The following is a 16,480-nucleotide window of genomic DNA, read 5'->3' as shown; positions in this document are numbered from 1 at the left end:
CTTCCTCCCCAGGTAGACTGTATGCTTGCAGACAGCAGAAGCCAGAGCTCTTTGTGCCTCATCCTTGTGGTCTCTGCACGAACTACAGTGTCTGGATTATGGTGGCTGCTCAGTAATTATTATTGGATAAATGAACAAAGGAACACATTATACATTTTATACAATAAATTAAACAAGGACACTGAGGCCCAAGGTCACTCAGAGTAGCAGTCCAGCAGTGGTTCCACTTGGACATGATCACTCCCGACCCTCACTCTCGTGCTCTTGGCCAATGCACCATCACCACAGACACACATCTGCAGCCTTTTCTTCCCCTCTGCCCTGGATATTCCCCCAGACAAAGACCACAGCAATTTCCAGCTCACCCAGAGACATACAGGTCACACTGAAGTTCTCTCCCCATTGGACTGATGTTGCTGAAACTTGGTCGGTGGTGTGGGGGAGGAAGATGGATGTGCTATGGAGAGGATGGGAGAGAAATGGGGACAAACCTGTTGAACTGATTGTTGGAATGACCGAATGAAATGAATGAGTGGAATGGTTGTGTTCATAGAGGACGAATGGTTGGGTTGGTTGAATTGATAGATGATGGGTAGCTGATGGAACAGGTCATCTGATGGAGAATGGGTGAATAGGGTGATGGATTTGAAGGAAGGCGGATAATGGAATGGTGTGGCATGACTGAGAATGAGTGGATAGACAGCCTTCCGGATGCAAGTTTGTTCAATAGCTGATTGGCTTGCTGGCTGGACAAGACAGTTGACTACATGGGTGTGTTGTTGAAAGTTGGTTGGTTGTTTAGAGTTCCAAAATCCAAAGAACCCAAATCTGAGGTCCCTAAAGGAGGCATTTCTCCCCATGTCCTCCCTTGCCCTGCCCACCCAGGCCCTAGGCCCGTGCACAGTTGGTGTAGATCAGCATCTACTTGGTAGAGATTTGTCTCAAGCCACTGAGGCAGCCAAGCAGAAAAGGGAGCCAGCCGAGGAAGCTAGGGGCCAGTGGATGGTGAAGCCCTTCTCCACATTGAAGGAGATGTCAGTCCCATTCCATCCACTGGGACTTCCTCCAGTGGGAACTGCTGAGGCAGTGTCCCCTGGGCCAGAGGGTTGGTCACCTGGAAGGGAAGCAGGACTGGCGGATGGCTGCACAATTGGACCAGCTCATAATAATCCTCGGAGGGGAGGGGGACAAAGAGGTGCTCTGGGTCTGGGAAGAAAAGAGGGGGGAAGAAGAATGAGCTTGACCTAGACACGTTGTTTAATGGGGCTCCATGACCCACCAGCATGAAGTCCCTCAGGGCAGGCCAGAATCGCCTCAAAAGGCCAGCAAGCCCTTTCCTCTACTCACCCCCCTGGGGAGCTGGCCTCAGGGCTGGCAGATAGGGCCTGCCATGCCCCTAGGCCCTAACCCTAGGTTGGGTTTTCAGGCTTCAGCCCCAGAGGCCTGGCCCTCAAGCTCTCCAGATTGGGGACCCCTGAGCCACACCCCAGGACTCTGGCTGCCACCCAGAAGGAATTCACACCCTTTGGAGCTGCGCAAAACCCTAAGAGTGGGAGAAACTGGCATGCCCCGCTGAGGCCACCCACACATTTGGTGCCCCCCCCCAGACACAAAGCTGGAGCCTGATGCCCCGTCTCACCACTGTCCTCCACTCAGCCCCCTGGGGAGCCCGCCTCAGTGCCAGCCCATTGGTCCTGCCATGCCCCTAGCCTAGAATTCTAACTCTAGGTTGGGTTTTCTGGCTTCCATCCCCAGAGACCTGGCACCCAAGCCCTCCAGATTGGAGACCACTGAGCCACACCCCAGGACTCCACCTGCCACCCAGGAGAAATCCATGCCATTTGGAGCTGCACAAAACCCTCAGAGTGGGAGAAAACTGCATGACACCCTCCCCCGAGGCATCCCCCACCTTCAGCGCCCCACCGGGCCACAAACACGGAGGCTGACAGTTGAACCCCCTCCCTCCACACTGCCCCCAGAAATCTCCCCTGGGCGGGGGCCCTCAAATAAGCCACGGGGACCCAGCCTGTGTTACCGGATGTTTGCAAAGGGCACCTAGTGAGAAAGCGCTCTAGACCGCGGGCACCAGCACGGCCGGAATCGCTGCCCAACGCTGGCCAGTTTTTCATGGGCTTTCTGCCCAAATCGATGTTGGTTTAGGCTTAGGGTTAGGGCTTAGGGACTTGGCAGGCCCGATTTGCCAGCGCTGAGGAGGAATCCCCAGGGGGCTGAGTTGAGGGCATGCATCCCGCCGCACAACAGAATCTGGGTTTGTAGTGGGGATGCGGGGGGTGACCACTGATTGTGTATGTGGCTTTAGGGGACCATGCAGGTTTCTCCCTTCCAGGGGGAGTTCAGGCCAGTTCCCAAGAGTTTCTGCCCAAATCATATCAATTTGAGCAGAAAGCTCGTGAGAATTAGCCGGTGTGGGGCAGTGATTGGGCCCATGTTGGCGCCCACAGTTAGAGCACTTTCTCGCTAGGTTGTGTTGTGGGCATCAGGGAACACGGGCCAGGCCCATGCAGCCCCCCTGAGGGCCCCTGCACAGGGGAGCTTTCTGGGGGCAGAGTTGAGGGAGGGGCTCTGACTGACAGTCAGCTTCCATGTTTGCAGCCCGGTGGGGCACTGAAGGTGGGGTGGCCTCAATGGGAGCATGCAGGTTTCTCCTGATCTGAGGGTTTGGCGCAGCTCCGGGTGGCACAGGTTCCTCCTCAGTGGTAGGCGGGGTTCTGGGTGTGGCTCAATCTGGTCCCTAGACCAGAAGTTCTGAGGTCCCCAATCTGGAGGGCTTGGGGGCCAGGTGTCTGGGGACAGAATCTTGAAAACCCAGGCTAGGTTTAGGATTAGGGCCTAGGGCCTTGGCAGGCCACATCTGCCAGTGGTGATGCTGGATTACTGGGGGGCTGAGTCGAGGACAGTGATCAGAAGGCATGTCAGGTTTTGTGTCCAGGGGGACCACCGGATGTGGGGTGGCCCCAGTGAGGCATGCGGTTTCTCCCACTCTGAGGGTTTTGCGCAGTTTGGAATGGCACAGTTTCCTCCTGGGTGGCAGGCAGAGTCCTGGCGTGCAGCTCAGGGGTCCCCAATCTAGAGGGCTTGGCGGACAGGTCTCTGGGATGGAAGCATGAAAACCCAACCTAGGGTTTGGGTTAGGGCCTAGGGGCAGGGCGGGTCTGATCTGACAGCGCTGAGGAGGGCTCCCCAGGGGGCTGAGTTGGGACAGGCATCAGGAAGCAGGTCAGGCTGTAAGTTTGTGGCCAGGGAGGGCCGTTGACCGTAAGGGTGGCCTCAGGGAGACATATGGGTTTGTTCCATTCTGAGAATTCTGCGCAGCTCCAAACGTCACGGTTTCCTCCCAGGTGGCAGGTGGAGTCCTGGAGTGTGGCTCAGACGTCCCCAATCTGGAGGAACAGTGCCAGTGTGGCTTTAGACCTGCGGAGACATTGGGAGCTGCTTTAGTCTTTGGAAGACCGGGCAGTGCCGGTTCACGCCACTGGAGGGAGCGGTGAGCTGTGGTGCGAGAGTCCCTGGAAGGCATGGTAATGCGCTTGCCACCACTGGAGGCAGTGGCGAGCTGAAGTGGGATACACGGGAAGAGGGGTCAGGGCAGCCTGTTGGCTGAGTGCGGTGGTGAGGTGCTGGGTGAGAGACCCTGAAAGGTGAGGCTCTGGCGCTTGTCTTTACAGGAGGGAGTGATGAGCTGTATAGTCTCTGTTTCTCAAGGCTCAGGAGTGGTGGTAACAATCCCTGGAGCTGGACCCTCACTCAGCACTGTGCCCCATTTTCCCAGGTTTGCTGGTAATGTGCTGTCAGGATGGTTCAGGAGAGTCCTCCGGGTGGGGGTCTGGAGCTGGAAGGAAACCAAACCCAGCTCATGTTGCATTTGGAACCGAAGAGTTGAGTGTTTGTTTGGAAGAGTATATTTGCTTCTCCCAAAAAGGACAAAGGCATTCGTCAGCTTTAGAAGAAAGTTAATTACCACTTGAGAAACAAGCATGTGTCTCTCCTTCTCCCAGGATTCGGAGCAGGTGTGCAGGCTGTCGGTGGGAGGTGCCTGCTTAGCCCCGCCTGACAACCCTTCTTCACTCTGGCTCCACGAGACCTGAAGTTTGGAAATCAGCGTCTGAGTCAGTCATGCAGCTTGTCCCAGGACATCCGCGTTCAGGAAAAACAGCAGGCCCATTAGACGCAATGTCACCTCCGTGCCAGGATGGGAGGTAAAAGTTCTCTTTCACCCCAAACCTACTGGGCTTTTCTCTGGTCTCCAGTGGAGCCACAAAGTCACATTGAAGCAGATGTCAGCCACCTAGAGTGGGGGCCAGAGTTCCCAAGCTTCCCTGCAGGGAGCCCGTGGCAGGAGATCCCATTTTCTCTGTTCATTTCTGGCTTACAAAGGTATGTGGAATATCTCTCTCCTAGGCAGTCCCTTGGATTCGAAAGGGAACATGATATGGACTCGGGTGTGTTTTGAACATACATGTGTTTCTTCATCTAACAGTTTTTATTTCACTGGGCCTAGGCTGTGGTAGAATGGCCAGCATCTGGAGTGAGGTGGCTGTTTGTGGTAAGAGAGAGACTTGGATGATGGCTTCTCCTTTGTCAAAGGTGATGTATCCTAATGGATTCGTCTTTTCATCCAAAGAGTTCCAATGAAGGCAGAGGGAAATTCAAAATGACTTCAAGGAGCCTTGGACGATTTAAAAGGGAAGCTTGACTTTCTAGTTTCACTCAGTGGACCATCTGGAGAGTTGGACATGCCGTATTTTCTCTGCAGTTTCATGGGTGGTGAAGTCTGAAGGGGGGTCTTTGGGAATTCCCCTGGATAGAAGCATCCTGGTGGCTTCAAGGGGCTTGGCGTCAGGGATGCTGCAGTGAATTTCTGTGGCTGCTTGCCTGATGCTGGATGAGTCAGCTTAACCCACAGATTTTCCATTTCCTCTTTAGGAAATTGCTAGCAGGTAATATTCTGTTTAAAGCAGAATGCACCTGCACTGTCAATGGGCATGCGGGCTGTTGCAGCCACTCTGGAAAAGAGTATGGAGGTTCCTCCAAAAGCTAAAAATTGAACAACCCTAGGATTCAGCAATTGCCCTCCTAGGTATTTCCCAAAGGGCACAAAAATGCACATTCAAAGGGGTACAAGCACCATGATATTTACAGCAGCATTATCAACCAGAGTGAAACTATGAGGGAGTCCCAATGTCCAGTCACTCTCTCTCTCTCTCTCTCTCCATATATATATATATATATATATATATATATATATCCCACATCTTCTGAATGGAATAGGAGCCAGCTTCTACAAGAATGAAATCTTAACCATCTGCAAGGATGTGGATGGATCTAGAATGGATTAAGCTCGCAAAGTCGGTAGGATAAGACCAATATCCTACGACTTGACTCCTTTGGAATTTCAGAAAGAAAACAGATGAACAGACTGAGGGGAGATGGATAGACCAATGAGGAAACAGACTCAACCTTAGAGCACAAACCGAGGGTTGCTAGAGGGCTCCCCCAAGGGCCTCCACGCAGGGGAGCTTTCCGGGGGCAGAGTTGAGGGAGGGGGTCCGGCTGAGCGTCGGCCTGTGTGTTTGTGGCCTGGTGCAGCATCGAAGTTGGGGGTGGCCTCAGGTGGGGCATGCAGTTTCTCCCACTCTGAGGGTTTTGTGCAGCTCCTAACAGCACAGTTTCCGCCTGGGTGGCAGGCGGTGTCCTGGGTTTTGGCTGAGGGATCCCCAATCTGGAGGGCTTAGGCGCCAGGTCTCTGGGGATGGGAGCCTGAAAACCCAACCTATGGATAGGGTTAGGGCCCAGGAGCATGGCAGGCCCAATCTGCCAGCACTGAGGTGGGCCCGTGGTGTTCGGAGTCAAGGATGGGGGTCAGGTGGTGTGTCAGGCTCCAGGTATCATGGCCGGTGGGGGGGGGGCACCGGAGGCGGGGGTGGCCTCTGGGAGGTATGGAGGTTTCTCCCAGTCTGAGTATTCTGCACAGCTCGGAATAGCACAGTTTCCTCCAGGACGGCAGGTGGAATCCTAGGGTGTGGCTCCGGGGTCCACAATCTTGTGGGCTTGGGGGACACATCCCAGGAGGCCTGCCACCCAGGAGGAAACTGTGCCTTTAGGAGCTACACAAAACCCTCAGAGTGAGAAAAACCTGCCTGCCTCCGCTGAGGCCACCTCCACCATCGGCATCCCAGCGGGCTGCAAACACAGACTGATGTTCAGACAGATCCCCTCCCTCAACTCTGCTCCGCGAAAGCTCCCCTGCATGGGGACCCTCGAGGGAGCCACAAGGGCCAGGCCCTTATTCCAGGATGGCCGCGACACACACCTAGCAATAAAGTGCTCTAGACCACAATATTGATTTGGATAGAAAGCTTGTGAGAATTGGCTGGAAAGCCACCGGCAAACTCTTTTTTGGCAGTGCTGGCCCACAGGGCCGCCGCCTGGTCCTGGCCCCGGGGTCCCAAGTTGTCTCGGCGGAACCCTGCGAGAAAGCCCTCTCCGGGCCAGGCACATGTGAGGCCAATGCCTCCTGCTCTTCAGGCCCCTGGGGTGCACACAAGGGTGCTGGCAGTTCAGGCCTGCCACACCCCTAAGCCCTTGGCCTAACCCTCTGATGGGTTTTCAGGCTTCTGTGCCCAGTGGCCTATCCCCCAAGCCCTCCAGATTGGGGACCTCTGAGCCATAGGCAGGACTCTGCCTGCCACCCAGGAGGAAACTGTGCCCTTGGGAGCTGTGGGAAACACTCAGAGCAGGAGAAACCTGCATGCCCACCTCAGGCCACCCTCAACTTTGGCGCCCCCTGCTGCCAAAAAAGCCCAAGCCCCACGCGCTATTTCGCACCACCCCCCATCTGCCCCCAGAGAGCTTTCTTCTGTGGAGGCCCTCAGGGAGAGGCCTCCTGGGATGTGGCTCAGGGGTCCCCAATATGTCCCTGGGGACAGAAGCCTGAAAACCCAATTTAGGGTTAGGGCCTAGGGGCATGGAAGACCCGATCTGCTGGCACTGAGTCAGGATCCTGGGGTTGGGAGGGCTAAGTCAAAGATGGCGGTCAGGTGGCGTGTCAGATTCGGGGATTTGTGGCCAGGGAGGCCGCTGGAGGTGGCGGTGGCCTCAGGTAGGCATGAGGGTTTCTCCTGGTCTGAGGGTTCTGTGTAGCTCCGAACAGCATGGATTCCTCCAGGGAGGGAAGGCAGAATCGTAGGGTATGGCTCTGGGGTCCCCAGTCTGGAGGGCTTGGGTCACAGGCCCCTGGGCACGGAAGCCTGAAAACCCAAACAAGGGTTAGGCCAAGGGCCAAGGGCATGGCAGGCCCCATCCGCCAGCGCCAGGGTGGGCACCCCAGGGGGCTGAGGAGTGGCAAGTATTGGCCTTGTGTGCGCCTGGCTCATAGAGGGCTTTCTTGCAGGGTTCAGGCAGGGACCACTTGGAATCCCAGGCCAGTCCCAGGCGGCAGCACTGCATGCCCGAGCCCCTGATGCAAGTTTACCGGCTCTTTCCTGCCAATTCTCACAAGCTTTCTGCCCAAATCAATGTTGATTGGCTGGCATTGGGCGGCGATTTGTGCCACGCTGGCGCCTGTGGTCTAGAAGGCTTTCTCACTAGGTGCATGTCATGGCCATCCGGGAACATGGGCCGGTCTCATGCAACTCCCCCAAGGGTCCCCGCACAGGGGAGCTTTCCCGCAGCAGAGTCAAGGGATGGGAGCTGGCTGAGTGTCAGCCTCCCTGTTTGCAGCCTGCTGGGGCACCGAAGGGAGGGTTGGCCTCAGCAGGGGCATGCAGGTTTCTCTGCTCTGAGGGTTTTGCACGGCTCCGAATGGCACGATTTCCTCCTGGGTGGCAGGCGGAGTCCTAGGGTGTGGCTCAGGGGTCCCCAGTCTGGAGGGCTTGGGGGACAGGCCCCTGCAGGTTAGGTAGTGAAGGTGGCCAGAGTGGATAGAAGTTTGATTACATTGTGTCAAGTCTGTTGATTGGGCAAATAAGTGAATACATTGGGAATAGTTGGATTTACACTGTGGTAATGCACTAACAAAGGATTCACAATCATGGCAATGGCAAAGTCCAGTTTGAAGCTTGAGATTTGGGTTTGGAATTTAAAATACGGGTACGAACTCTTATCATCTTTTTATTTATTTATTTATTTATTTTTAAAGATTTTATTTATTTATTTGACAGAGAGAAATCACAAGTAGATGGAGAGGCAGGCAGAGAGAGAGAGAGAGGAGGAAGCAGGCTCCCCACTGAGCAGAGAGCCCGATGTGGGACTCGATCCCAGGACCCTGAGATCATGACCTGAGCCGAAGGCAGCGGCTTAACCCACTGAGCCACCCAGGCGCCCCACTTATCATCTTTTTAAATATACAACTTAATCCCAATTATTCATGGATTACATGTTTCAGGATTCATTTGCTTGCAAGAATTTATTTGTAACCCCCAAATCAACCTAGTCTTTTCATAGTTAACATGAATAGAGTCATAAAAAAAAATTAGAATTTCTAACTTGCATGTTGCCAACTGAGGACGAACAAAGCAATACTCTGTTTTTTGTTTAAATGCCCACAGTGTGAACAAAAAAATTTTTTTCAATCTGCTTAGTGCCATGGTTTTCACATTTCTGTACTTGGAGAGGGGGGCAGATTTTGTTGCTTAAAATGGCTCCCGAAGCATGGTGCTGAAGGTCTGTCTAGTGTTTTGTTATGTTTTGTTTTGTTTTAATTAATTAACTTATTAATTCATTTATTTTTACTTAAGAGAGCGAGGGAAAGGGGGCGAGTGAGGAAGAGAGAGAATCTTAAGCAAGCTGCACACCCAGCATAAAGCCTGAAGCAGGGCTTGATCTCACAACCCTGAGATCATAACTTTAGCCAAAATTAAGAGTCGGTCCCTTAACCAAATGAGCCACCCAGGTTCCCCTCCATTGCCACTTCCTGATGATGCAAGGGAGAAGAATGAGGCACAAACAAGTCAGCTGCAAGAGAAAGGGAGCAGGGGGTAACAGTGGAAAAGACTGTTGCCCCGAACAACTCCTCAGCCCCGCTTTTATTAGATATGGACAGTAATCCACAGAAGAGCCAAAGAAGGCCAAACTTTAGTCATGCACCTTGTAGATAAACAAGGAGGGCAAAATCCTGGACAAGCCGTAGAAAGTTTATAGTTGAACAAGCACATTCAAAGGACTTATTTAACTAGCCACAGGCGCTCTGGGGCTGGGGTGGGGGAGGGGGACAGGGGGCGGAGATAATGGAAAAATGAAGCAGAGGACCTTCTGCCCTGAGTGGGCTGGGTGTTCCCAGCTGCTTGGCTTCAAGGCCATATACCATCCTCTCCCCCAGAGACCTGTTGCCAGTATGTGTATTTCTTAAGGCTGTATCTAAACGTGCTTGGTAAGTAGTAAAATTTCCCATGGGTTATATGTTAAGTAATACATTGTTCTGAGGGATAGTTGCATCTCCCTCTTTTTGTTTGTGCAGAAGAAGAAAAGTCAATTTTGTAACTTCTTGATCCATCAGTCGTTGGAAGAATTTTCGCCTGCATCTGAGGACGAAGCATAAAAAGATTATAGCAATAGAAAGAATAATCATTCCACCTATAACGCCAAGACCAGTTTGTTTGATCCAAGTAAAAGGGTTTAAATTAGATAGAATATCTAATCCTTTGAGCAAAACTCACTCCTGGAACTGATTGTAATGATGAGTGAGTAATACTTTGAATAGTATCTTTTTTTAAGACTTTATTTATTTATTTTATAGACAGAGACCACAAGTAGACAGAGAGGCAGGCAGAGAGAGAGGAAGGGAAGCAGGCTCCCTGCTGAGCAGAGAGCCTGATGCCGGGTTTGATCCCAGGACCTGGGGATCATGACCTGAGCCAAAGGCAGAGGCTTTAACCCACTGAGCCACCCAGGTGCCCCTTGAATAGTATTTTCAAGTTGTTTAATATCTAAAGTTAGATTATCACCATAATGAATAGTAATATGACAGCAAATTTTGTTCCATGATATTTCTGATTCATTATGGGCATGGGGAGTAACACAGAAGGAAGAAACATATCAGTCACATAAAATGTGAAACCTAAGCTTTATATTTTGATGATCATCTCTTATATATATCATGGCTGCTTCTAAATCAGAGATACCTTTATCTAATTTTTGATCTGTGATCATTTCTTGATTCCAAGCTTTGCTAGCATTCTCCTGCCATTGCTGTACAAATAGTGTGGTTTGTACAGTTTGGTGCAAGGCTATTCCTGTAGTGGTAGCTGTAGCAGTAATGGCTATAATTCCTATAATAGCTGTTATAAGCAACACAAGAAATCTTTTTGTTTTATGTACCCAGTCCTTTAAAATTGTTAAAAGTACATGTATATCTGGAGAGCTTTCCCAAACATGGTGGTGTTTCACCAGTAACCAGATGCCTATTCTTCTTCTAACTATGAGAATGATAGAGTTGTCTGTATAAACATTTTTATCCACACAGGTGAACATTTTACATCTGGGACAGTTTATTTCCCTATTGTTATGATCAAAAGTCATTTTTCCAATAACAAGAACATAGGGATATCTAACACAAGCTTTTACCCATTTTTCTTTCATTAGGAAAAAGGAGAATGCATAGTTATTAGACTGATAAATGTAAGAGATGTTCCAAACTCTTATGTGATTCAAAGTGGTGGTGACCTTCTATAAATTCTTTTGTCTTTTATGATAATTAACAAAAGGGGATGGCACCAAAAGTCCTTGCCCACGCCAGGCCAGAGGTGCATCTCCTGAGGTTAAGGTTTGTGGTAAAATAAGACCATCCAAAACTTGTCATTTTAAATTTTGATGAGAGGAGCAGGGTCTCCCAGTGCAATTGGTGACTGCCATCCCCTTAGGCGACCAGTCCCATACAATTCCATAGAAATCATTAATAACAATACTGGGGTGAGAAGCTCCACAATCCTCCCATAAAGGGTGAATGCCCTCATCAGACCACATTTGTGTTAGTTTGCATTCGGGAATAAGGGGTGTTGCTGTGCTGTAGCTAGGACCTTAATATTCATTGGCTGGGAATCCTTTAGTGGAGAGTAAATGTAACTGAACTTTAGTTAGATAATTATTGGTAGGAAAGTCCACCAACCATCTTTGATCATTAGGGATAAGACAACTGGAATGATTGCCAATACATATTGGTCTGTGTTGATATCCTAAGGTAAGATTAATATTTGTGCCTTCCTCTAGAGGCAAGAGTGGCAATCTAAGATCCAAAATTCCAGGCATTTAAATAAATTGGTATTTTGAGGCATTTAAATAAATTGGTATTATATCTTTTCTCCACTCTTCTGGATGGAGTAGGGGAGGATTGGGTATATAGGCCTAAGGTAAGTAAAGTTATTTATTTTTGCATAACATCCAGGAAGACTTACGGCTGTGATGAGGGTCATCATATTACATCAGAGGTAGAAACAGTAGCAGTTTCGATGTGCTGCAAAACATATACTGTATATAAAGAATCAGATAACAGATTAAATGCAGAAGAAACATCTTGAAACAATGTAATAATCACCATTAATTCTAATTTTTGTGATGAAGGACCAGTAGCAGATATATGACCTTTGAGATAGGACCATAATAATAGGCTTTGCCTTTGACAGAGCGTTCAGAAAAATAAGTAGGGGCATCTGTTATTGGATTTTCAGAAGTAATTTTAGGAAGGACAAAAGCAGTATGTTTTAAAAAGGAAACAATAGGTAAAGAGGGATAATGAGAAGAAGTGTTTCCAGTAAAGCCACTAAGGGCTATTTGCTAATTAAAATTATTTTGGAATGCTGTTTCAATTTGTGTCTTATTTAAAGGCAGAACAATAACCTGTGGGTCATATCCCTGTATTTGGCGAGTTCTTTTTCTTCTTAATTGAATAATACTGCCAATATGGTCTATATATGTAGTGAGTTTTTTAACAGTATTCTTCAGAAGAAAAACCCATTCTATGATTTGTTTTTCCTGAATAATTAATCCAGTGGGTATATGTGGGATATGAAAAATAAGAAGATCGAATAGTATCTCAGGTTGGACTCTATCCATTTGCATTGGTTGAATCTGGCTTTCAACAAATTGTAATTCTTTAAAGGCCTCTTTTGATAGGATCCTAGGGCTGTTTAAATTAGGATCTCCCTTTAAAGAGGCAAATCGATGCTGCAAAGCACAAGTGGGAATTCCAGTTTTAGGTCTTATCCAATTAGTGTCTCCCAATAATTTTTGCAAATCATTCAAGGTTGTAATTTTATTTCTACAGATTTGAACTTTCTGTGGTTTAACTGAGGTCCTGTCCATAATGAACCCCAAATATGAGAAAGGTGTGGTGACTTGGTGACTCTGGAGATAGGGTCAATTTTTTTGAGCTATAATTAGTTTGTATTTTTCAAATTGTAATTTAAACAATTTAAATGTATCCTGCAACTGCATGTTATCAGAGGCTGCACATAATATATCATCTATATAATGGATAAGATAAATTTGTGGAAATTGATTTCTGACCAGCTGTATAACTTTTGTCACATACTCCTGACAGAGAGTGGGGCTATTTAACATTCCTTGTGGTAAAACTCTCCATTGATATCGTTTGGCTGGTTCTTTTCAATTTATACTGGGAATAGTGAAAGCAAAACGGGGGAAGTCTTCCTTAATAAGTGGTATAGTATAAAAGCAATCCTGCAAATCTGTGATAATTATTGACCATTCGTGTGGGACTAGATTAGGTGAAGGTCATCCAACTTGGAGAGACCCCATGAGTTGGATAACAGAATTAACCATACACAGGTCTGTTAGAAGTCTCCATTTTCCTGATTTTTTTCTTAATAACAAAGACCGGTGAATTCCAAGGACCGTGGGATTCTTTATTATGCCCTTTTCTTATCTGTAATAAGAGTAAGTAATTTCTCTTGTGTTAAGGACCACTGCTCCACACAAATAGGTTTGTCATTCTTCCAAATTAACTTAATGGGTTTAGGAGCAGTGGCCCTCTGTGAAAAATCTGGGAATCCTCCTTAGGGGAAGGTGTAACCAGAGAGGCTTCCCATTGACTTAGTAAATCTCGCCCCCAAAAGTTAATGGGTAAGTCTACAGTATATGGCTGTAAATAACCCTTTGACCCTTGGGTCCTTCACAGAGAAGAATATTGGAGCTCTGACGTACATTGCCAACCTGTCCTAATCCTATAATAGTAACAGAAGAGGAATTATATGGCCATTTTTTAGGCCAAATGTAATGAGTTTATGATAGAGACATCAGCTCCAGTAACAATTAGACCTGAAAAATTCCTTTCCTTGTATTTTAAGATGACAAATTGGTCTATCTTGATAAATTTTCTCAAATATGCTCCAGTTTTTCCAGTACTTCCAAACCCAATGGAGTTTCTTTGTTTGTTTTTAGATTGACCCTGGAGATAGGGTAAAAGTAGCAACTGGGCAATGCAGTCTCCTTTTTGAAAATGGTATGGATGGATCTGCAGTAGTTAATATCACTGAAATTTCATCAGTATAATCTGAATAATAACACCAGTGTGAACTAGTACTCCTTTTGAAGTAAGGCCAGATCTCCCCAAAAGTAACCCAGTGATTCCCTTTGGTAAAGGGCCATAAATATTAGTTGGAATTTTAGTGGGAAGCTTGGCAGGCATTAAGAGATAACCTTTGGGAATGGGGATATCTAATCCGGCACACCAGGTGTGGCGTGTAATAAATTTAAAATGGTACATTTGTTTGAAAGCTGGGCATTAAAGGAGAATTGGCCCCCTTGTTTTTCAGGGCTGAGGGCTTTCCCCGAAATAAGTTTCCCTGAAAGGGGAATCCATCCTTGCTAAATTTGGAATGACATTGACTTGCCTAATGGTTTCCCTTTGTACATTTAGGACAGAGACCAGGTGTTTTATTTTTTACATTTTGCAGAGAGAATTTTCCTTTTTGCCTACATTGAGCTTTAGTATGCCCTGCTTGCCCACAGCTGAAACACTGTCCTTTAAATTTTCCTGTGGTCAGAGCAGCCATTGCTTGAGCTAACAAATCAGCCTTGTAGGTCTCTGTTCCTACTCCTTGGCATAGCTTAATATAATCTGTCAATGTCCCCTTGCCTTTAAAGGGTGCTATCAATTTCTTACAATCAGCTTTGGCATTTTCATAAGCCAACAGCTGAAGAACGGTATCAGCAGCCTCACGATTATTTATCATTCTTTTGATAGCCTCTTGTAATCTTGCAAAAAAAAATCAGTATAGGGTTCTTTTGGACCCTGTACCACCTTCTGAAAAGAAGAGCACTTCTCTCCTTGGGATCCTATTCTCTCCCAGGCTCTCAAACAGCAACGCTGGAGCTAATCAATAGTTTGATCATTCATTAGTACTGGTCTTGCACCTGGGTCCATGGCCCAACACCCATGAGCTGTTCCATGGAAATAGAAACATTACAAGCTCTGCTATGGGCAGCTGCGGTTTCTGCATGATCTTGCCACCATGTTTTAAACTGCAAGAATTCATTTGAAGATAGAACTGTTGTTAACAAGGACCAATCAATCAGAATAAGTCGATTGCCTTCTGTGATGCCTTGAATGATTCCCATTGTAAATGGAGAATTAACTCCATAGTTTGGTACTGCTTGTTTTAGTTCCTTCAATAATTTAAAGGAAAATGGCACATGCTTGGCCTCATAGATATCATTAGGATCACTAGGATCATGTCCCAGAGCGACAGGTTCTCTAGTAATAACCAGGAAATTAAAATGAAAGGCATCTAGGTCTCCCGCTTGCTGTGCTTCAAGGAGGCCCTTTTGAATGGCTGATAGCAAGAATTCTTCATTTTTTTCACTAAATGGTGCCTTCTCATCGAATGATGGAGCCAATGGCAGCAGTGCCATTTGCACCTTTTCTTCTGGTATTGGAGGAGGGGGAAGAGATTCCTTCCTTTATATATTCCTTTACGATGGCCTTAGTAATTTCTTTCTCCTCCTGGATGGCATGTTCACGTTCCTCTTTTTTAGTTTCTCCTGAACATTCATTATCGCTCTCCGAATCAGGGGTTTGTAAAGATTCCAAAATGGAGCAAATGAGGGTCCAAACCATTGGAATTGGTTTTCCTTTAGCATGCAAAAGTTTTAACTCAAGACCTACTTCTTCCCATGTCTGTAAATCTAAAGTCCCTAATATAGGGAACCAGGAGCAATGTTCTTTAATCACTTTTTTTTTTTTTTTTTTTTTTAAGCTCCATAAGTTGGCCCTTGCTCCTCCCGCCTTTAGGAGTTGTCTTAGTAAGCAAACATAAGGGCAATAATCGTTTGCGCTCTCTAGATTACCCATACCCTGCGATAAGTACCCACAACTCACCAGCAGGAAAAAGGCCCGGCCATGCAAAAACTCACATGGGGGTTTCTTCTCCTGTTTCATTTCAGTCCCTGTTTGGGCACCACTTGCCGCTTCCTGACGGTGCACGGGAGAAGAACGAGGCACAAACAAGTCAGCTGCAAGAGAGAGGGAGCAGGGGACAACAGTAGAAAAGACTGTTGCCCCAAACAACCCCTCAGTCCCGCTTTTATTAGATATGGACAGTAATCCACAGAAGAGCTGAAGAAGGCCAAACATTAGTCATGTGCCTTGTAGATAAACAAGAAGGAAGGTAAAATATGTCTGGACAAGCAGTATAAAGTTTATACTTGAACAAGCACATTCAAAAGACTTATTTAACTAGCCACAGGTGCTCTGGGCTTGGGGGGAGATAACGGAAAAATGTTGCCAGTATGTGTTTTTCTTAAGGCTGTATCTAAACGTGCTTGATAACTAGTAAAATTTCCCATGGGTTATATTTTAAGTAATACATTGTTCTGAGGGGCAGTTGCACTCTATCTCTAGTGTTCCTAGTACAAAGTAACTATGATGTGCCTAATGGAAAAAAATACATATTTTAGATAAGCTTTGTTCAGGTTTAACTTAGACTGTTACCATGATTTATATCTCAATGAATGAATAATATATATTTAAAAATTGGTTTTCAACCAGAAACACACAGAGAATGTGGTCATGTATTGATCAGTGGGTGGAAATGTGACCAGAGGCTGCTGGAAAATTAACCCTGTATCCACATGGACAATGATTCAGTGTTTCCTAATTTGGGACTTGCAATGACTTCATAGAATAAAGTCTATTTTTATGCTATAAATAATGAGAATCAGGTGTGTGTGTGTTCATGGATGAGTGCAGGCTTACTGACAGCCACTTACCATTATTTTTGGTTTCTAAATATCACTGGCACTAACAAGACTTCTTGTCCAGGAATAACTTATACCAGAAAGCGAAGACGTGCTCAAAGAATGATAAAGATATGTCAAAGTATATAAAAGCCTGCTTGATGGTTCTCTCAGTGAGAATTATCTAGAACAATTGGGCATCAAAATAATTAAAACTATCAGATTATACCCCCTTTCATAAAACAGGAACTCATGAGTTCATACTGATACA

At 47.1% G+C, this 16,480-nt stretch overlaps 1 protein-coding gene across 3 annotated transcripts in view; it reads left to right on the top strand.

Annotated features, from left to right (window-relative positions):
* The window catches only part of CCDC69 (coiled-coil domain containing 69), a 54,450-nt gene extending 38,272 nt beyond the window's left edge, over positions 1–16,178 (top strand). Inside the window, exons 10-13 of one of the 3 annotated variants that reach the window (XR_009407406.1) lie at positions 3,360–3,505; positions 3,687–3,790; positions 4,017–4,217; positions 15,418–16,178. The gene's annotated coding sequence lies outside the window, so the exon portion shown is untranslated. Of the gene's footprint in view, positions 1–3,359; positions 3,540–3,686; positions 3,791–4,016; positions 4,218–15,417 lie in introns of all 3 variants that reach the window. The other 2 variants (XR_009407407.1, XR_009407408.1) reach the window with 2 other exon arrangements.
* The last annotated feature ends 302 nt before the right edge of the window (positions 16,179–16,480 follow it).

This window comes from Mustela nigripes, chromosome 12 (genome assembly GCF_022355385.1).
Source record: "Mustela nigripes isolate SB6536 chromosome 12, MUSNIG.SB6536, whole genome shotgun sequence".
In the NCBI taxonomy this organism is placed as follows: Eukaryota; Metazoa; Chordata; class Mammalia; order Carnivora; family Mustelidae; genus Mustela; species Mustela nigripes.
The sequence above is the reverse complement of the archived record's forward strand: the minus strand, read 5'-3'. Positions and strand labels throughout refer to the sequence as shown.